This window comes from Marmota flaviventris, chromosome 6 (assembly GCF_047511675.1).
Source record: "Marmota flaviventris isolate mMarFla1 chromosome 6, mMarFla1.hap1, whole genome shotgun sequence".
NCBI lineage: Eukaryota > Metazoa > Chordata > Mammalia > Rodentia > Sciuridae > Marmota > Marmota flaviventris.
In genome coordinates this window covers 149,865,623-149,887,648 of record NC_092503.1, presented here as the reverse complement: position 1 = coordinate 149,887,648, position 22,026 = coordinate 149,865,623, and the positions used below count along the sequence as shown (strand labels likewise).

The 22,026-nt window shown below is 44.0% G+C and overlaps 1 protein-coding gene across 10 annotated transcripts in view; it reads left to right on the top strand.

The window, feature by feature from the left end:
* Positions 1-22,026, top strand: part of Atxn1 (ataxin 1) — a 390,275-nt gene that overhangs the window by 127,151 nt on the left and 241,098 nt on the right. For all 10 annotated transcript variants that reach the window (XM_071613712.1, XM_027948164.3, XM_071613705.1 and 7 more), the window contains one exon: positions 18,863-18,987. The gene's annotated coding sequence lies outside the window, so the exon portion shown is untranslated. The remainder of the gene's footprint in view (positions 1-18,862; positions 18,988-22,026) is intronic.

The window sequence follows — 22,026 nt, the reverse complement described above, 5'->3', positions numbered from 1 at the left end:
AAAGTGATGCCCGCTTCACCCTTTGCACTTTTTCTGATGGCATTTGCAGCTGGGTTCTGGTTATTCAGCAGATAATTGCTTCACCCTAGAAGCCTCAGCAATCTGTGCAGGCCCTCTCTTTATAGGGAGAGCAAGAACGCCAACATATTTTAAGGAAACAAAGAACAATAGTATCACATGTCTTTGAATAAAAGTTAAGGGAAAAAAAAAAAAACAGTTCTCTTCACATCCAAACACAATGTGGTCAGAAACAACAAAATAGAAGTCAAGTGTGCACAGGCAGAGGGTAGGTCCTGGGCTTAGTGAACCCAGAGGAGCTTTATTTATTTATTTATATTTTCTCCTTTCTCACCTGTCCAGCTGCAGTTACTGTCAACAAAGGGAATTCAGAAAAGAGAGAGAGAGAGAATGTGTGTGCATGTGTGTGTGTGTGTGTGTGTGTGTGTGTGAGAGAGAGAGAGAGAGAGAGAGAGAGAGAGAGAGCGCTGATTTGCTTGCTTGCTGGAACATCCAGGGCACAGATGCTTCTAGAACAAGGGCACCACTGATCGGCCTGTGTGGAACAGACCTGGACTAATGTTGGGCTTTCAGGTAGAGTTAGTGGCTCCTGCTGGAAGGTCATTCTGGACAGTGGTTTCAGCAGGAGGTCTGTTTGTTGCATGATATGGAAATTCATCTTTTCTTTCCTGTAGGACTTTCATTTTTCTTTTCACTGACTAATTATACTTAAGGAGGAGGTGTGATCAGAAGACAGATGTGGAACCTGTTGGCTCATCACAGTTGAGGGGCCTCGGTCTACACACTGGTCCCTTCTTTCTCCTGCGAGACCTTGGGCATGTCAGACCGGCTCATGGTGGCCAGAAGGACAGGCTGTGAGCGGCTGTCTTGTGGATGACCATGAAAAATAAGCCAAGAGCCATCATTAGGGACCAGGAAGGAGTGGTTTGAGAATACCCTTGACCTAAAATGTCTTTGCCTTCTACCAGCTTATTCCACTGGAAAGCAGGAGATGGCTTCCAGCAATTGACCATGGTTGCCTGTGGCAGATGGGCACATTTTCGTGTGTTGACACTTCAGGTAGAAACAGGCCTGGCTCTGACAAGTTCCACTTAGACTTTCCAAGGGAATCAGACATGAAGACAACCATGATGCATCGGGATGTGCTTTCCAATGTTACCCATGTGGCAACCGGAAGCACCTTTCACCATCCAGGAACCCGTCGTGTGTACTCCAAGGGGAGGCTTCCTTAGAGGCACAGGGGAAGGAGACGAGTAAAGAAATGACAGTCTTGCTTAAATATTGGGTATTGACTCAACTATGTGCTGTGCAGGGTGTTCTTCATATGTAACTTCATCTAATCCCACAACTCTTTGAATAAGTATCACCAACCTGGCCATTTATTATGGTTAAAGGAACATGGGATTGAAAAACTGCTACACCTTGTCCCAGGCCATGTAGCTAGCCATATCTGGGCTCATCCTGGGGTCTTTGGCTGATTAACCTACATTTTTTGGTTTTCAGCTGTATCACATTAATTATCCTACCGATTCTATTCCTTCCTTCCTTCCTTTCCAAAAGGTACTTAACCTAGAGCTCTAGCATCTCTATCCTTGAGTGTACCCCTCTCCCCAGCATCTTGCCTATTTCACCTTCTCTTTGAAAAACTCTGAATTGTGAGCAAATGTTCTTGCAAAATGAGGGATAGGGGATTGTGTGAGCTCACAGTACCTTCAAAATAGTGCTGGAGCAACACAGGGATCCTGGGCTCTCTGTTAGATGTCCAGCCTTGGCATAAACTATTTTTTTTTTTTTTTGTGGCTATGGAAAAGTCAACCCTTTTGATTTCTACACCTGTGACAGGAAATGGTTAGAGTATGCAATCTCCTGAGGGTCAGTCTAGCTCCCAAGTTCCTCAATGATACGCATCACAAAACGGGAAGCCTGAACATACAGACAGAACTTAGTCTTGTCATAAACTGTAACTTACATAAATGAGTTTACTTGGACACAGAGTTCATGATACACTTAGTTGATGACATGCTGTCTGGTAATTGAGCTTCAGTGGGAGCACTTCATGTAACTGGCTATAATTTGTTTGACTTTTACACAAATAACATACATTTTGTTTCTTGCTCCTTGACTCCCACCCCCCCCCGAGGCTTGTATCTTGTCTGTTTTTTTTAAACACTTTCTCCTCATATTATATGTAATGTATTATGCACATCTGGAATGTAATCCACACGTGTAATATATACATGTCCCAGGTCCCACCTCTAACAGCTGGGCTTCCCTCTCTGCCCCTTTCCACATTCAGGTGCACATAATTTTCTTTATTCCTCCGTTACCTCTTTCTTTATTGTTTCGCACTCATGATTCTGGAAATGGAACCCAGGGCCTTGCACATGCTAAGCATAAGCTCAGAGCCTGGGCCACCCCAGTCCTCATCTGGGTTTCTTAAGAAGTGCTGGTATCTACCACCATTGTCCCTCTCTGTGTTCACACCTGGGGAAAGACCTGTCTCAAGGTCCCTTACAAGGTGATATCCCATGAGAAAACAAAAAGACCCTCCATCTGTTCAATCAGCTTCCATGGCCCATCCCACCAGGTCCCCACTCCCACAGAGGAGATCATGTCCCCTGAGGCAGACTTGGAAATTCCTGATAGAGTCCCAGGAACTGATGGGATTTAGCCCCTGACCCTCATGCCATCCCTGGGGACATAGAGGCCCCTCCTAGGTCTGTGCAATGCCTTTGGTGAACTGGCCCCTAGGTGCCCCGCCCCATCCTTCCCTACCTGGTAGTCTCTTGACCTTTGTCTGGCAGTTCCTGCACTGTCTGTGCCCCACTTCACCTGCAGAGCCTCATCCCCTGCCTTCGGCCTGACCCAGGGGAACTTTCTGGTTCTGTTCCTCTGGTGATTCCCTTATTTACCTCCGTGAGCCTCTCTCTTGCCTCTTGAAACCCTGGCCAGTATGTTTGGTTTTTAAAATTCATCTCAGACCTTGGGATGAATCCTGAGTCAAGACTAGCTTTGGGGGAACTGATTTCATTTATGGGCCCGGAGGGAGTGGTGCCCCTCCACCCCATATTGGTCACCTGCTCATCGTAAAACTTGTCTTTTCTTAGGGGAATTTCTTTTCTATGAGGTTCTGACCACTGGGGGTCAAGGCAGTGTAAATTTAGCTGTAGGACTCTTGGAGGTTTCTGTATGACAGGATGGAGGGTATGGGAAGGGGAGATGGTCTAGGGACAATGGTGCTGTATCCCCAGAAGTGGGGCATCCTGGAGCATGGGTCAGGGAGGATTGGGAAGGGATGTGCTCTCAGGCAAGACTGGATCCTGGGAAAGGGCTAACCTCAGGCCTGCCTGTAGGGGGCGCTTGGCTCCAGGACCCAAGACTGCAAGATCTCAGCCACTGCTAAGCATCAGGCTCTGCCAGTTCCCAGAGATTTGATTCTGGGTCACTGGCCCATAGCAGAGGTGGCCTGGTCCACCTTGAGGCCACCCTGTCCCCCTCCACTTAGAAACCACTGTGTTCTGAGAGTGTCTTTAATGTTACTGTGTGCCTTTGATCATTATCTTGCAAAGCTCACGTCATGTTATTTCACATTAGGCTCATTTCTATTTTATAGATAGATGCATAGCTGAGGCTCAGTTACGTACTCAGCCCGTGGTCATCGTGGAATATGAACCCAGGCTGTGATTTCAAAGCTGTTCTGTCTTTCTGGCAGGCCTTGACATGAAGCAAAATAAGCTTTTAAAAGTAGGGAGAGTTAGTTTCCTTATCCTGTTTCCCCGGTTGGAATGTTGGCTGCTGGTTGGTGCTAGAATTAAAGGAAAGTAAATCTTTTGATTCTTTTGTTTTAAAAATTAAAAGGTTTTGGGCTGGGGATATAGCTCAGTTGGCAGAGTGCGTGCCTTGCATGCACAAGGCCCTGGGTTTGATCCCCAGCACCAAAATAAAATAAAAGATTTAAAGTACAGATTGGGGGGAGGACAATGAGTGAAGTGTACTTGTATTGAAATGATGTACTGGTCTTAATGTTGGCAGGCGAGGGGTGCAGAGAATTAAGGAGCAACCCCCCTGGGGCCTAAGGGGAGCAGCACCTTAGGGGAAGAAAGCAGAAGGGTCCTGTGGATAAATTTCACCAACTCTGAGTCTGCTGATGACAGCCCTCTGAACCCTCCACAAGGACCAGAGAAGTAGCTGTGGGAGGGGGCAGATGCTTTGCTGGTACTTAGCCCACAGGCATAGCTTAGTAGGAGGCAATACCAAAAGCCTCGAGTCCTTTGGCATGGATTTTGAAAATTGTAAGATTTACAATTTGAAACCCTGAAATGCATGAGAATTTTCTACTTGCCAAATAGATCCCACTTGTAAAAAATCTTCTTCTTGTGTTTCTCCTCCGGGTTGAAACAAATAGATTTTAAGTGTCTGCCTGGCTCTCATTTTGCATCCTGTTCAAAGGTCGGGGGCGGGGGGGGGGGAAGATGGTGTTACTGTGTTATTGGAATAATAAACTCAAAGCACCCCCTCCCCCATCTTACACCCGGCCTGCCTCTTCCCCAGTGTCCTGCGGGCACCTTTTTTTTTTGTTATTGGTGCAACAGCGATTCTAGCGTGAGTAATTTGCTCCATGTGCCTCATTAGAGTAAAGCTGTTAACATCCGTAAATACCAAGGGTTTCATTTTCAAGGTCTGCCTTTGGATGGGAGGGGTTTTTCTTTTTTCTCTTTTGACTACCTGTGTAACGTCAGGAACAAGCCTGGCTTTGTTGTTCTTCCTGCCTCTTACCTCACCTGGCCTGGACCTCAGGCGATCCAGATCATCTTGGGAGTGCACAGGAAGGCAGCTGCCACCCGCAACAGGCTGTCACAGCTGGGTCATTTTCTAAGAACCAAAGGACATGACTCCAGTTTCCAGGCCTGGCTGTGGCTCACTCAGGGAGCATTGACATTTAGCTCGCCGTGACCTGTGCACTTGGGGATGATTGAAGTCACTGCCTGATTCATAAACTTATAGGTGATTAAACTTGTAAAGTATTTTGAGGTTATTGCTTTCATTCATTTATTCCAAACAAACATTTGTTGTTGAATGAATAGTGACTTTGATTTTAAAACACTACACAGGCATAAAACACTGGCAGCTTGTAGATAGCAATTTTTTTTTTATTTGCTCTCCTAAAGGAATTTCATTACCAAATCCTCATGAATCTTGAACCTCAGGAAGAATAATCCTTTCCTTTGTTGGAGTTTTAAATTTAGAATAATCAGACAATAGTAGTGCATTCTGTTCAAAGCATTCCTTTTAGGCTACCCATTTATTATACACTGCTCTTAAGAGGAGATGAATTTGATTAGCGTTCAACATCCAGTGTTTCTGAATAGCTAATACCAGGAAGAAATTTCCAGAAAGTTGGGCTTGCTGTTTAATGTTATTATATAGTTGGCTTTTAATTATCTGTGTTAATGGTGTGTAATCAATGATGTACATACTCCAAAATCATTTCCGTTGGCATTGGGGGGCATTGTATGATACTTTTATTAAAGTATTAAAATTGTACTGCATTCTTTGGGCTCCTAGCTCATCATAACAAGAAAGAAAGGGATACCCCAAAAGTATACCAGAGAGATGGGTGGGGAAGGTCAGCTAGAATTTTAAAACTTATTACAGATAATCAGTACGAATGATCCCAAGACTATTATCTTGATTATTTAAATAGAAAATAATCTTCATTGTTTAAATAGATCATGCACTGCAGCTGATAAAAAAAGAAGCGAGACTATCACATTGAAGATTTCCACATATGATGTGTGTTTCTGTTCCCCAGCTCTGCATTTTGAGGTTTTCTAAAAGTGAGTAAAAGCTGTCAGGCTAGTTATGCCCAATACCTGTCCAGCCCATCACTGGGGCTCCAGGTACCTGGTATCTGGACATGTTCTTGTTTCTAAATAATCTTCCCTGTAGTTGTGATGGAAGTTACTATTTGTTATTTAAAAATAGCCCTCTTCACATTCATTCAGCTCTTTATTATTATTATTTTTTAAAACAGTGAACGCTTTTATTTATTTATTTATTTATTTATTTATTTATTAGAGCTTTGTAGTTGTTCACCGTGGTTGGGTTCATCCCGGCAAACCCACACATACACGGCTGTGGGTTTGCAAGTTCAGTTCATGTCTTCCCGCCTTTTCCCCTCCTGTCTTCCCTCCCCTCTCCCTTTCTCCTTCCTCTACTCTATTAGGTTTCCTTTTGCTCATCTATTAATTTATATTTTAATGGTTCTTTATGTTATCCTACTTTCCCTTATTTTACTCTAGCTTCCACATATGAGAGAAAACATTCGACCTTTGAGTTTCTGAATTTGGTTAATTTCACTTAGCATGATAATCTCCAGTTCCATTCATTTACTGGCAAATTTCATTCTTCTGTATGGCTGAGTAGAACTTCATTGTGTGTGTGTGTGTGTGTGTGTGCATATCTCAATTTCTTAATCCATTCCTCTATTGACGGGCATCTCGATTGATTCCATAATTTAGCTATTGTGAATTGTGCTGCTATAAACATTGATGTGGCTGTGTCGTTGTAATATGCTGATTTTAGATCTTTAAAAACTTTTTTTTTAGTTGTAGATGGACACAGTATCTTTATTTTATTTATTTTTATGTGGTGCTGAGGATGGAACCCAGTGCCTCACGTATATGAGGCAATGCTCTACCACTGAGCTGCAACCCCAGCTTCTGGTTTTCGATCTTTTGGGAAAATACCCAGGAGTGGGATAGCTGGGTCATGTAGTATTTCCATTTCTCGTTTTTTTTGAGGAATCTCCTTGCTGGATCCCAGAGTGGTCGCATTCATCTGCAGTCCTACCAACAATGTAAGAGTGTTCCTTCCCCTCCAGAAACCTCGCCAGTATGTACTGTAGTTCACACTTGATAATCGCCATCCTGACTGGAGTGAAATGAGATCTTAGTGTAGTTCTCATTTGCATTTCCCTGATTGCAAGAGATGTTGAACATTTTTTTTTCACATATTTATAGGCCTTTTGTGTTTCTTCTTTTGAGAAGTTTCTCTTTAGTTCTTGGGACCATTTATAGATTGGTTTATTTGGGTTTTTTTTTTTTTTGGTGTTAAGTTCCTTGGATATCTGGATATTAATCCCCTATAAGAGGACTAAGTGGCCAAGATTTTCTTCCGTACTGCAGGTTCTCTCTTCATGCTCTTAATCATTGGCTTTGCTGTGCAGAAGCTTTTTAATGCGATGGCATCGCACTTATTGGTTCTCGGTTTTATTTCTTGTGCTTTGGGGGTCTTGTTAAGGAAGTGGGTGCCAGCACCTATATGATGGAGTGCTGACCCTATGGTTTCTTCTAGCAGTTGTAATGTTTCATTCAGTTGGTTTTTAATGGGCAGCAATGACAGAAAGAATTTTTGCAGAGTTTATTTTCTGAGTAGGGGGCTTCTGGATTTCTTATGTCTTCTTAGTGTAAAAATGTATTTCTGCATCACCTGCTGTTGGCCTCTCCCCTCCTACCATATTTGGCCCTGTCTGTGGCCCATTTGCCTGAGTGATGAGATTGCTTGGTTCGTGCCTTGGGGGGCAGTGATGGTCAGTTTTTCAGAGTGAGATGAGTGGAGCTGAGCTAGTGCGGCAGAAAAGAACTCCAGTCTTTGGCCACATGGTTGCCTATAGGACTGTTCTTGGTAAGGCGGTATGAAGGTCTCTGTCACTGCATTCTGTCTGGGCACCAGCAAGATACAAGCAGCATTGATTGCTTCTGCCGGCTTGCCCACCTGTCGCCAGGCTGGGAGACCTTTGCCTGCTTCCCCTCCCTCACAAGTGCCTCTGTAGTACAGCTATGTGGATGCACCTGGACCCCAAGCTCCCCAGCTGGACACCAAGCAAGGGGAGCCTGGGAGGAGGGTCATGTGGCTCCTTGGTCGAGGCTACTTTCTATGTTTTTAGTCTTACAGGTCAACGCTGCAAATAAATATCCTCCTGTAGCATCCGTGTGTGCTGCGACAGGGCTGACCACCACCGTGTGTGGGACAGACTGTGCCGTGGGGCTCAGGTGTTCTTTGTTCCTCTGCCAGATCAGACACCTGCTGCCAGATCACAGTCTGCCCTGCAGACACGGAGGGAAGACCACTGTCCACCGGACTGCTGCGGGTGTGGCCTGTCACTGAACTTCAGCTTTGTACCAGCCTTCTGAGGCGGGTGTCAGTGTCTCACTTGATAGCTGTTGAACTTGAGGATCACGCCAATAAATAATCCTCTTCTCAAAAAACATACTTATGTTGGATATCTGGATGTTCCATTTCCAAAGTAGCATATTGTTCTGAAATTGAGAGGATAGAGAGAAAGAGAGAGAGAGAGAGAGAGAGAGAGAGAGAGAGAGAGAGAGAGAGAGAGAATCTTTAAACAAAATCAAAACATTTAATTGGGAGGTTTTGGTAACAGCAAGTTGTGAAACTCATGTTAAAACCATGCCACACTGATAACCAGCTCCTATAGCGGGTGACAAGCTCCCTTCATGCATTAAACTTTTTTTTTTTCTTTTAAAATTTTTTGTTCTGGGATTGAACCCAGGGTTGCTTAACCATTGAGCCATGTTCTCAGCCCTTATTATTTTTTATTTAGAGTTCGAGTCTCTCTGAATTGCTTAGGCTGGCTTTGAACTCACATGCTCCTGTCTCAGCCTCCAGAGCTGCAGGAACCATCATTCTTCAAGGTTAACTCAGCTTCTTTTATTTAATCCAGGACTGCTCTCAGCCCATTTAGAAAGCAGCCACTACTTGTCACCATCCCTGGCCAAAGAAAGAGGGGCCTGCGCTCCTAGTTAAAGCTAAACCCTTCTGGGAACCTTCTAACCTTTCTCAACACCGCCTTTAGCAATTAGGAATATGGTTCCCCTGAAGTCGTAAAGAGCACCCTGTGGCTTGTCGAGGACCCAGGAGGCATTCTTTGAACATGTGAGGCAACATTTTCCTGGACGGGCCTCCCTGCCATAATTGTGAACAGAAAAAGGCGCGGTCTGCACACGCTTGGCAGGGCTGAGGGGCAAGGGTGAGCGTGTAAGTACGTCTTAGGCCTTGGAGACACTTGCTGCTGACGAAGAAGTTCCCTTACAAAGCCCAGAGGAATTTCCTTCCTTCCCCTGGAGGTGTTGATAACCTCTAATTTGCGCACCTTTGCATCTAGTAGGAAGGCGCAGGAGTTCAGGCTGCCACTGAGCTGCTTCGGGCTGGCGTCCCAGAGTGGTGGCGCTGCTGTCTGGGTGCTGGGACTCAGTGGGATGGGCGTGGGAGCAGGGAGCTGTCTGTCCTGCACCCTGCAGGTGAGTGCAATAGCCACGGGCAGCCAATCAGGGGGCAGGCAGGCTTTCCCCGAGGTGGTAAGGGAAGGAAAGAGGCTACGATGAATATGTGGGTGGGTGGTCCAGCTCCTTCCAACAGCTCTTCTGCAAGATCCTACAATAAATGTCTGGCTTGTTTGTGCAGCGAGCCGGCCAGTGGACGACAGAGCCCTTGAAGATTCCTTCAAGGACCTGTCCTGCCCTTGCACGGGGCTCCCCTTTGACAAACACTGCTGCGGTGTTGGATGCGACCTCCGCGAGGTGCTCTGGGTAGGAAGTGTGTTCTGACCTCATTTCCCACCGGAGTTTAAAGGGGGAGGGAGGGGGCCTAATTAGTCCCTCATTAAGCACTTAGAATGAAATACCACAATTCTCCTGAAAAGAGAGTCTAGTCGCTGCATAAAAAGCCAGACACATTTTTAACATCACATCAGAATACAAAGTCATTTTTAAATAAAAGATTTCTGTAGTTGTGGGAAATGACTGTATTTTAATCGGATCTTTACATATCAGCGTTACAAAGGGCTCCTTTAAAATGCAGTGATTTTAATAATTCTGCCTGTCTCGAAAGCTGCCTGGTAATCCAGAGCTTCACCTGAGGTCATCCTTCCCCATCGTATGTGCAGGCGGCCCTGCATCGGACACTAGATATCCATCTAGGGTGGCCTTTTAAAGCCACGCTTTTAATAGAAAATAAATGAAGGTCTTAAAGCCTTCTTCCTGCCCAAGAGGAAAGGCGCGCTCCCTTCACACTGCCTGGCTGGGTTCCAGCTCACTAGCCTAAGAAGTGTGATTAAAACAGGGCCCTGTTTAATTAAAATAGTGTGAGAATGTAATCAGAGGTGACTTCACTGAAAGTCACCGAAAGATCTCAAATAGGCAACTCCACAGCTGCTGATGGCACCACTTGCCCATTTTACTTCCTATCAACGTCCAGTTTGTCATCCACGTCTGAAGGGCCAGAAAACGCCTTGCAGGGTCCCTTTACCCGTCACGTCCTGCCTTCCAGCCATTCCCCACCTGTGAGGCTGAGCAGTCAGGGAGAGACCAGGAGGCAGAAGGAACGGAAGACAGGGTGCCGAGCATTTCACCTTCAGTAGAGCTGATGCCAGAGAAGAGACCAGAGGACCAAAGGACAGCATGGCCCCGACACCTGTGCAGTTCACAGTCCTGGTCTCTGCACGTGTTAGTTAGAGAGGGTAGAACAGCCCACGCCGGAGCAGCCTGCGCGTCAGCTAGGGTGCACAGCTAGGGCGCTGTGTTGGGTGGGTGCTCTGCATTCTCGTTTTCGTTTCTGCTTCTCCCGGGCCCGTTATTCGCCAGCTCTGCACTCAGGTCCGGCCAAGTCTGAAGGTACATGTGGAGGAGCGTGCTGATCTGGAGCTCACACCTGAAGCCAGGAGCAGAGGTCCAAGAACCTTAGGCTCTGAGCTTGGTCTGGTGGAGAGGGGACAGCCTGTCCCACTGAGCCTGGACCTGGAAAGCTAATTACAAAGGTTCTTAATTCTGCGGTTCTAAAATAAAAGCTGAGACTTTCTCTCATCTGTTTCAGCTCTCTGTTCTGTTTCTTGCTACTATTAAAGGAAACAAAGAAATCTCTCAATTTTCCATAGTTCAGGGTTGCTTCAAAATCGTGCATGACTTCTTGTTCTAAGTGGGCATTTGGGCTCTTGGGAACCTCCTGTGTCCTGGGACATTCTTTGTCACCTACGATAGCCGCCTTAAGAATTGAATGACTGAGAAATAAAACCATGTGGAGCCTTCCGATTATTTACCCTCAGTCCAACCCAAGTCATTATGAATGTCACATCTGAAGGTGATAAAATAACCCTGTCTTTGGAACTAATTCATTTGTTACTTTTAGTGAAGACCAAAGCATGAACTCACCAGTAGGGGAGAGAGAGGTACAGAGTGTTTATTTCTTTATGGGAATACATGACTTTAGCCTATAAAATAAAAACCCCAGATGTAGCTCAAATAGGTCTTCTTGATTCTAAAATGATTGATCAGTTTTAAAAAATTATGGGGTTCACTGCCAATAGGAGTGTGGATGGATGAAGTCATTTTGGAAAATGGTTTAGCACTGTTGTATAACCGTGAATATTCATATGCCCATTCCTAGCAGAACCCCAGGGAAACTTGTGGTTATGTGTATTTTTTTCTAATGGACACAGCATGTTTCTAACAGGGAAGGAAAAAAAAACCCTGGAAGCTGAAAATTTTTTGAAGTCCATCAATAGAGGGAAATATATATATTCACACTGTGAAACTGTGAAAAGAAAAACCGAGATGAGTTAAATTTAACAAAGTGTACTTGAGCAAGAAAAAGGTTCTAGAACTGGGCAGCATTCCAGAACAAAGATGGTTTGGAATGCTCAGCTCCAACACAGATCCAGGTTACATTTATAGCCAGGGAAGAGGAAGCAACCAACAGAAACCACCCGATTGGCTGCAGTGCACTGGCCTCCCGTGGAGTGGTCTGATCATTTGGTACCCTGCAATTGGCCAAAGCTCAACTGTTGTGATTGGCTGAGACTTAGTTGCTTGGTTACAAGAGTTTGTACCTCTTAGATTAAATTGTAATTTATTTACACATCAAATTAGGGTACAGTTCATTATGTACAGGGGCTGCTTTGGGGCAAACGTTACCACTACAGTACAGAGACAGATTTAGGACAAAATATCCCAAACACAATGGAATATTATATAGTAGTAAAAATGAACAAGCTATAGCCGCCTAAAATAACATTGTTCAATTTGAGGAACTATATTGTGTGTGTGTTTGTGTGTGTGTGTGTGTGTGTGTAGGGGGGAACTAGTTACAAGAGACTACATATGATAGAATTATTTGTAAAGTTTTAAATCAAGCAAAATGAACTAATATATTTTAGGAAGCAGTAAATGCAAAATTCAGGATAGCAGTTACCTTGGGAGAGGAAGCAGGGGGATATTTTAGTAATGCATAGTTCTTAAAAAGGATAATAGGCTTAAGGATATTAGTTTCAGTCTTATGCTTTGTGGATTATATGTATGCTGCCCGCATTCTTTGACAGGTATCCAATTTTGTACTGTGCAGGTCTTGTGAAAGTGAGAGCATAGATGGGAATCTCCCCTTCATGCTCCAGTTCTCTACCTGTTACGTGTCATAGTCCCCTTTCCAAGTCCTTAATATCTGGCCATCACACAGTGAAATCCGTCAGAGAGCTGGGTGACTGCTTACAGATTGAGGCTGCCAAGTGACCTCGATAAACAGAATGGGAGATACAGTTCTTCCCACCCAAAGCCTAGAAAATCTCGGATGAAAGAAAATCTGTAAAACGAGGCTTGGTGACCTCTTGGAAAACCTGCATTTATTGCCCCAGCAGTCACTGATACTTCTGAATGTGGACCATCCTCCTGGGTTGGTTTATTATGAGAACCTCGTTCTTTCTGCTTCTTGCTGTTTTTTTCTCAGTGACCTGTGTCCTTTGGAGTGAGGTAGGTGTTGGCACCTTTGTGATGACGTCATGGGTACGCAGCCAGGCAGGTGGTCACAGGCTCAAGGGTTCCATCTTGAAAAAATCCAAGGCAGCTGTGTGAGAACTCGGTCCACGTGGGAAGAAGTATTACAATAAAAGCGGGAAATGGAAGCAGGACTGGGGTCCTGCTGGGCCCTGGCCTTCTCCGCTGCAATTAATTGTCCTCTGTAATGAGGGGGTCAGTGTTGGCGGGAGGGCGAGCCTCGGGCCTGAGTGTGTGCATAGGAGCAGGTGGGGCGTGCTCGGGTCCACAGGCAGCATCTTGCTCTAGCTCTCCGTGCAGTGAGTGTGTGGAATCCTTACCCAACTGAACCTTTGTCTTGAGAGCGCTCAGAGGCCCCTACAGAACCGGGTATTTTCAGACAAATTCTCAGACAGGAAAATGTGCTGCCTGTCTGTTTTCTAAAATAGTTTCAACATCTTTTATGTAATGCTGATGCATCTAGAAGTGAAAATGCTAAGTTTCATTTCACTAAAAAACTGGAAAAATGTTTTTTTTACACTTGAACCTTTAGCTCTAAAATCGCAATTAGTGGCCTTTTTGCCACAGTCTCCCAAGCATCGATGCACCGTGTTCACTGACAGATGGAAACATATTGACTGAGAACGTAGCGTGTGCAAAGAGCTGTGCAGAATGATGGGGGGAAAAATGCAGAGACCTGGTCAGGGCCCTCCGGAGCTCACATTCTAGAGAGGGAGAGAGATTATGGCACGATCAAGAAAATACAGTGCGTGGAACCTGTCAGGAGGGAAGGGACTCCTGACCAGAATCCAAAAAGAAGAGTCACTCAAATAAGTGAGAAGGATGGAGAGCCCTGCATAAAGAATTGTGCCTTGTCTTACTAAAATGTCACCCGATTTTATGACACACATAAAGGCATCATGACAATGAAATCAAGTGAGTTCAAATAGAATTGTCTCATGCAGGACTGTTAGGGGCTAACTTTGTCTCTTCTGCCTTCTTTAATTATGTTGCAAAGAAGCAATAGGTTTACATTCTGTGAAACTGTTTCATAGTTGTGACCAGTGAAGAGGATTATGATTTAGTTTAAAAGTAGTTTAGTATTCTTTTGGTAAAATTAGAAGTTAGAAACTTAGCATTTTTATAACATTTTCTGGTATAACTCTGGTATCTCTGAAAAAGGAGTCGAACCCCAATCAGAAACCTGACTTGCACTGAGTGTGGTGGTGCCCACCTGGAATCCCAGTGGCTCAGGAGGCTGAGTCCAGAGGATCGCAAGTTCAAGGCGAGCCTTGGCAACTTAGCGAGGCTTTAAGCAACTTGGTGAGATCCTGTCTCTAAATAAAATATAAAAAAGGCCAGGGATGTGGTTAAGAACCCCTGGGTTCAATCCCTGGTACCAAAACAAAACAAAACAAAACAAACAAACAAAAAAACCCCCAAACACCTTGCTTACTCTGGATGTCATCATTTATCACAGACATCTCAAAGTGTAATAATGATAGTACCTTATATGTCAAATAGCACATGGTTTATAGAATCCTTTACTATACTCCATTTAAACTTGGTCAGTTTGCAAGCGAAAGAGCGATTCAGGGCAATATTGTAACTTTGCCTCCTAGAATACAGGATGACTCACTCACTTGTTCTCAACTACTGTATGTACTGGTAGCATTTGCAAACAATCCGCTCTTACATTATTTGTTTTCCCCAAACACTATTGCCAACTGATCTTGCCTGTTTTTCTTTTTTCTCTCTGAGTAGTCTATTTCACTAAATTTCAGCAATTCTAAATCAGAGTAGTGTCTAATAGACCACAAATGAATGTGTTTGCTATCAATTCAAACATTTTATGGATAATCATGAGACCAATTCTTAATATTTATTGATAAAGTCACATTACGCTGTCTAATAATTAAAAGAAATGTATGCATATGTCTCCTGCTTTTTTAGCAAAAGAAATAATTCACAGTAAATATTTGTAATTATTACAGGCAAATGTTTACAGCTCTTAAATGGCAAACTTTATTATTTCTATCACTTTGATTTTATAGATGACTTTTGTGCAGAAATACTTCTTTTCTGTCAATGCCTTTGTCCCTTCACACACATATTGCACATTATGGACACAGTAATTTGTCCTTCGGCCGCAGTGAAGTAGACCATCCTTTATCCTTGGTTAGCTGAGTGCCTCTCTAGCCGTTTTTATGGCCGTACAGAGATGCTAATGCTAATTAATGTTTTAGCGGAAAAAAGCTGGCAAATAAAACTGATAAATTTGAAGCATGAATTATAATTTCAGCATGATTGCCCTGGCTATAATGATAATGATTACACAGATAATGTTTATAAAGTGCTTTCAGCATGCTACACACTCTGCACTACATACTTTACTCATATAACTTATTTAATTCTCCTGTCTATGCTGTGAAGTATGTATTAATATGCCCAATTTGCAGATGAATTTATAACTATGATGCTTCACAACAGTAAAGTCTTTATTAACTCTATAAAAATATAACTATATATTATCTTTATAACTATATATAGTTATACATATTAACTATACATAGTTATACATGTTAAATATATATATATATATATATATATATATATATATATATATATATATATATATATATTTAAGTTGTCAAAAATATTGGCAAGTAAAATTTATTTTTGCATAATAAGGAAACATTTAGTGGTAAGACGGTGAGACATTTATAATTTTTTTGTGGTACTGGGAATTGAACCCAGGACCTCACACATGCTAGGTGAGCACTGAACTACATCTTCAATCAACGCTTTTTGTCTTATATTGAGACAGGGTCTTTCTAAGTTGCCCAGGCTGGCCTTGAACTTGAGATCCTCCCTCTGCCTCCTGGGTAGCTGGGATTACAAGCAGTGCAATTACAAGTGAGTACATGAGTGTGAGGATATATATACACATCACATAGTGGTGTTTAGATCAGCAGTCGGCCACATATGCAGAGAGTCCTGTAAAATTATATATAATATACCTTGTCTATATTTAGACATATTTAGTTGCACAAATGCCATTATGTCACAGTTGTCTACAGCCTTCAGTACGGTAACATGCTGTACAGATTTGCAGCCTAGGAGCCATAGCCTAGACCCCAGAGCCCAGGTGTGTACCAGGCTAGACCATCCAGGTTTATGTGAGTGTGCTCCGTGGCGTTCACAGGATGGAATCGTCTCATGGTGGTGTCTCAGAACCTCTCCCTGTGGTTAAGTGGTACCTGACTCTGTAGATCATTTCTCTTCTTGTTCACTCAACAAATGCTGACTTAGTGACAATTTACATGCCTGGCTGCTGTGGGCACCTCTGGGGACACTGTGATGCAGGGCGCCTCCCTTGCCTTGGAGGAACTTCCCAGGTAGTGGGAGAGATGGAGCTGCTTAAAAGAGGAGTACAGGAAACTGTGACAATCGCTGTAACAGCGACAGGTACAAAGTCTTGTAGAAACCCAGAGAAGAGGCCTTGGCTTCCCAGAAGGCAACCGGGCTCTTTCCCAGCCCTGAGAGTAGGGGAATGAGCAAGTGTGTGAATGAAGAGGAGTGTGGAGGGGATGGAGGAGACAGGATGTGGAGACGACGGGCATGAGGAGTGGGGATGGTTCAGGGATGTGTCCCTGCCTCTGCAGGAGGCCCAGCTGGCCAGGGTTGGATCACAAGGAGCCTCACCTGCCACTCAACGGAATGAGCAGGTCCTCTGTGCGCTGCAAGGTCCTCAGCACGTTCATCCAGGGAACTCTAATGAAATGATCCTGAATAGGGACGCCCTTCCTTTCCCCAGCTTCTTCCTTCCCTCCTTCCTCTTTTCCTCTGTTCATTCGGGAGACTCTGTGGAGAGTCACACCCTGCAAAGCCTCGTGTTGAATGCAGCAGAGAGTGAGCGGGAGCATGCACGGCGCTGATTCATGGGAATAGGCGTCAATGGAGGAATCAGGTAGAATATGAAGTTACAAAGGTGATGCATAGCAAGGGGGAGTGACCCCAGACGCAGGAAGGAGGAGGGAGGGCGGGATGGGAGAAGAGGACCCAGCTGACTGCGCACAGAGAAAAGAATACAGGGCAGTTGGTGACAGGAGGAAGTCACCTGAGAAGACCCCGAGGCCTGCAAGACCAAGGTGCTTTTAATGAATTGCAGTAAGGCAGAAAATCTGTAGGGAGACCAGAGGTAGGACAGGCTGGACCGCACAGGACGTGGGGGCCACCATAGGAAGCCCGACTCAGGGGTGGTGCTTCAGGCAGGAGGCGCTAAACAACCCTGGGAATGTGGCTGAGTGCCCCTGAGGGCAGTCCTCTACACACAAATGCAAAAGGGGACTCATTGTGGGACCTGTATTAGTCCAGTTTCAATTACTATCATGAAATATGTGAGGCTGGATTCTTTATGAGGAAAAAAGGCTTATTGAGTTCACAGTTTTGGAGTGTGAAAGTCCAGGCAGCATGGCCCTGACCCTGGTGAGGGCCCACCTGGCTGTGCCACATCATGGCGGATGGCTCCAGGATGGAGCTCAGATGAGAGGGAGAGAGAGATCACATGGCCAGACAGGAAGCCAGAGAGAGGGAGGGGCTGGTCTTGCTTTTTTTTTTAATGACAGCCCTCTCTCAAGAACCAACTCAGGGTCCCAGGAGAATCTTGATCCCCTTTCAGGTCAGTGACCTCAGTGACCAAGGTCTCACTACCTCTTAATGGTGCCACACTGGGAGCCAAGCTTCTAACATGGGATCCCTTGTGGGACAAGGTGCATCCCAACCATTGCAGGACGCATAAAGGATTCTGTTGATTCCTTGATAGTCTCCTGTGTTTCATGTTGTGATGAATCTAAGACCTGTGGTATGTTAACTTTGTAAATAGGTAAACATGTTGGGGTATTTTTAAACTCAGGATTTATAAATCCCTGCCTTTATTTTTATCTTTATTTAGGGTTTCACAGATGGCTTTTTATTTCATCACCTGTCTTCTTTCTAATGAAACTTAACCACTCAGATAAGACTTGGATTTTAGGATTTCATTTCATCTTTTGGCATCTAGATTTGGAATTGCTTGACATTTTTTTTTCATTTGCTGAAATTACTCCATTCACTGTCAATAGCAATCTAAACATATTGAGTTCAATTGAGCTTGAAAATCAAAACCAAAAGACAGTCACATCCAAAAAGAGTGATATTAGGACTTGGGTGACATATCAACTTTGGGGGGAAAATGCAGTGATATAGTATGATATTGAACTTTGTTATAATAAGGACAGAAATGTGGACAGTGAGATCAGTTGTGTAGAGATGGGATGGTGCTGAAGTTGTGAGCGAGGGCTCTGTGCACCTCGCCGGCCTACACACTGGCTTTGACCTCCATGAGCTGTCCCAGGCTTAGCTTTCCCGTTGACTGCAGAGGTAGGAGCATGACTAGCCCTTGCAGGGTGTAAGGCCCTTCGCATACACAGGAACACAGAAGTGTCTCGTGAGCGTTGGTGACGACTCTGGTTATCACGGATGGCGGTCCTTACCAGGGTTATCAGCGGAGGCACTGGGGATTCTAAAGTAAAAGGCAAAAAGTGAAAGGCCAGGTGGTGGTGAACACGTGTTCCAAAATGGCCTCACTTTGGGGCTAGAAAGAATCTGAGCCTGTTCCTGACACTGTATGAATAACTAGGCCCTCTTTATTTCTCTGAACTCTTGGAATTGTGGGATGGGGAGGAGGGGGGAAACAGGATCATTTTGCTGCTGATGTCCCTAAAGTTGGGGGATGGGGTAGGAAACAACCCTGGGCCAGAACTTGCTACCCTGGGGAAGGGGAATAGTTGTGCCTCTGCTTGCTGAGTTGTTTTGTTTTATTGGACCCGTGTGCACGTGTTGAGTGTGTGTGTGTGTGTGTGTGTGTGTGTGTGTGTGATGGGGCGATCACACAGCGTGGTGTTGCTCTTTTCTGTGACTTTGGCTAATGCTGACTGTGGCCACAGGAGCTTCTAACTCAACCAGAATGTTGCATGTGATTTCAGGTCCAGGCCTCTTACCTCGAGTCTCTACTGCCACCTTTTCTACTCAAGCAAAATCTGTGTGAAGAGATCTGCTGGGAGGAGCCGGGGCGCATGGTCCTGCATTGTGATGAAAGCACCTAGTGCAGGTAAGCACCCTGTGTCATCAGCCTGAGCCACAGGTCTCCAGAGAGCCATGGGTGTGGCAGTGTCGCCACACACACCAGAAAGACTTCCGCATGTCTACGTTCTCGCCCTCTGTTGACTCTTTGATAAAAGAGACTTATCAAAATAGAAGGGTTACTTTCTTAGTGGGAAAGAAAACAATTTCTACATATTTTTGAGATGGCTGGTCAGGCAGGATGGCAAGATACTGCTAAGAAAGGGATGATTCTGAAGGCAGCGTTCATAAATTCAGCCCGAGAGGCACCATCAGATGGTGGGAGGGAATAGTGCACTGTGGACCGTCAACTAATCTTTGTTCCTGTTAACAACCAACATCTTTTCATAGCAATATGTTTTGTGATTCTATAAAGTATTTTATAGTATTTCAAAATAGAAAATATTTTAAAGTATTATAATTATGTCATATACATCGAACAAATAAAATTCATCCAGTTGCTCCCTTCTAGTTGAATATAGTCTTTTTTTATAAAAAAGAAATATATATGTATATATTTATATATATATATTATATGTGTGTATATATGTACACACACATATAAAGAAAGATACATATGCATATACATACAGGTACATATATATTTTTGTTTGCTTTTAGACTACCAAAAATGCTCTCATGGCTCTGTATTAGTTCCTATTATTAATGACTTCCTTAGGGTAATTGCCGATCACTAAACTGCTGAATTGAAGAGTTTTCAGGTTTTAAGACTTCTGATACTTGTTGCCAAATTACTTTCCAATAAAATCGCACCGTTTCTATTTCCAGAGGAAATGGATGAGAATATCTGTATTCACAGAATTTTCCAATGCTGCGAATTCGAAAAATGAAAACAGTTTGCCAGTCATGAGGAGTGGTATGCTTGTGTGTCCGTGTGTGTGGGTGTGTGTGCATGTGTGTAGATGTGCAAGTTTGTGTAGGAGGGCATTTATATGTAAATTGTACTGTTTTAAGGAACCTTTCCCTTGTAGACAGTAGCATACTTGAAACTTACCAGATTTTGACATTCGAGAAATAATACTAAATCAAGAAGGAGTGGAAGAACCCCAGGGAATTTTAAGTTCTTTTTTTGGCCAAGTATTTTTAGACAATTGTGAAATCACTGGATAGCAATAATTTTCTGGTGGAATATAAAGTTTTTTCAATTCTTTTTTTTTTTTAAAGAGAGAGGGAGAGAGAGACAGAGAGAGAATTTTTTAATATTTATTTTTTAGTTTTCAGCGGACACAACATCTTTGTTTGTATGTGGTGCTGAGGATCGAACCCGGGCTGCACGCATGCCAGGCGAGCACGCTACCGCTTGAGCCACATCCCCAGCCCAATTTTTTCAATTCTTAAAAGGAATCAAAAGATATTTACTGAAAAGCCTTCATAAATGTGTATCCAAGGTTATAGTGCTCATTGGTTAAAAAATACTTGTAGGATTTTGTATGTACGTGCATGTGGCTAAATGCAACTATGGGATGGGACCAAATGTAACTTTGGCAGCCCTTGAGGATGCAGAGGCTGGAGATCCCAGTAGGTCTCGGGCTGTAGGTCCAGACTGCCTGGTCTCAAATTCTAGCTCTGCTTTTCTTCTCAATGTGTGATATTAGGCAAGTCTACATTTGTAAAATTTAGATAAGAATAGTCCCCATCTCATGGGGTGTTGTTTCAAGTAAATACACGTGACATGTTTAAAAATCATTAAAAATCTTAAATCAAAAGAACATTAATGATATGAGTCAGTGATCAAGATGGTCATCACCAAATGCAAAATATGACACTAACTGAAGTATAATCCTGGGTTTGTAAAGTTATCCTTCCCTTCTTCCTCCTCCTTTTAACCCTCTTTGGGCGTCCAGGAAAATGTTTAATGTACTTGTGAGTGAAGTAGATTTACATCAGTAGAGTAATCCCAGTCCTGGCGAAACTGCCTGATCAAAGTGTTTCATGTTTGGTCAGGGTTCTGAAATCACTCGTTTCCCTGTCCCCTGGCCAGGGACTCCCTAGGATCAGCCCACGTGAGAGCAGTACCTCCCTCCCCAGGGCTGTGTCATCCCTGTGGTTCAGCAAGTGCCCAGGGACAGGTGGCTCCTGGCCTCCTGTGAGCCTCTTAGCGAGAGCCTAGTCTTCCGGCACCATATGTGACCTACCCTACGTGGCTCATCCTTTCCTTCATTACTAAGTAAGCTCCATGTCACTAATAAATGACAGAGAAGGTAGATTCCAAGACCTCCAGCTCTCGGGCAATGGATGCTTTATGATTTTTGAAGCACACAAAAGAAAACTGAGGCGTTCTGAGTCCCTTAACCCCTTGGCTGAATCCTACATGAAAGGTGGAAGGAAAAAGGGCCAAAGAATTATATGACACTAAGGGGACGAATATGGGGTGGCTTGAATGGCCTCAGCCATTGCCTTTCACTCATTCGACTGCAACTAGATATAGATGCTGCCTTGATTCGGGCCTCATTGTTTTTCTAACTTGAAAATCTCGGTATTTCTCAGTTAAAGAGGATCATCTGAATCCTGAACCCAGACATTTTAGCTTAAGGATTCTCTTTAGTGGTTCAGAAATTGTTCTCCTTTAAGTGATTATGAGGATGAATAAGAAAATAAATTTGTATTTATGCACACATATGTATTAATTCGACACAATTAATAAGTTATACAGGAAGCAAGAAGACAACAAATTGGTCAGCAAATATAGGTCAGGAAAAAAGTTCCTCGTGTTCTGCCAGACACGGATGAGGCACCTCGCGAGTGTAGGTAGGAAGGCGGTGTGCTGCCTGGGGAGCATGGATTCGCAGGGCCATATGGAGCATGTGGTATTTGGATAGCACTTAGCTTCCTCTTCAACTACAGAATCAATAGAGACTCAAACAGAGAGGGAGAAACGATTCTCTAGCTGGGGGTTGCTGGCTGCTGTGCAGAAACACAGACGCGTTGATTCTCAAAGCCTTACCGGAATCAGTTTCTCTAGGGAGGCTGGGTGGGCGATCTCACCCTGCTGTGGCATCGGATCTGG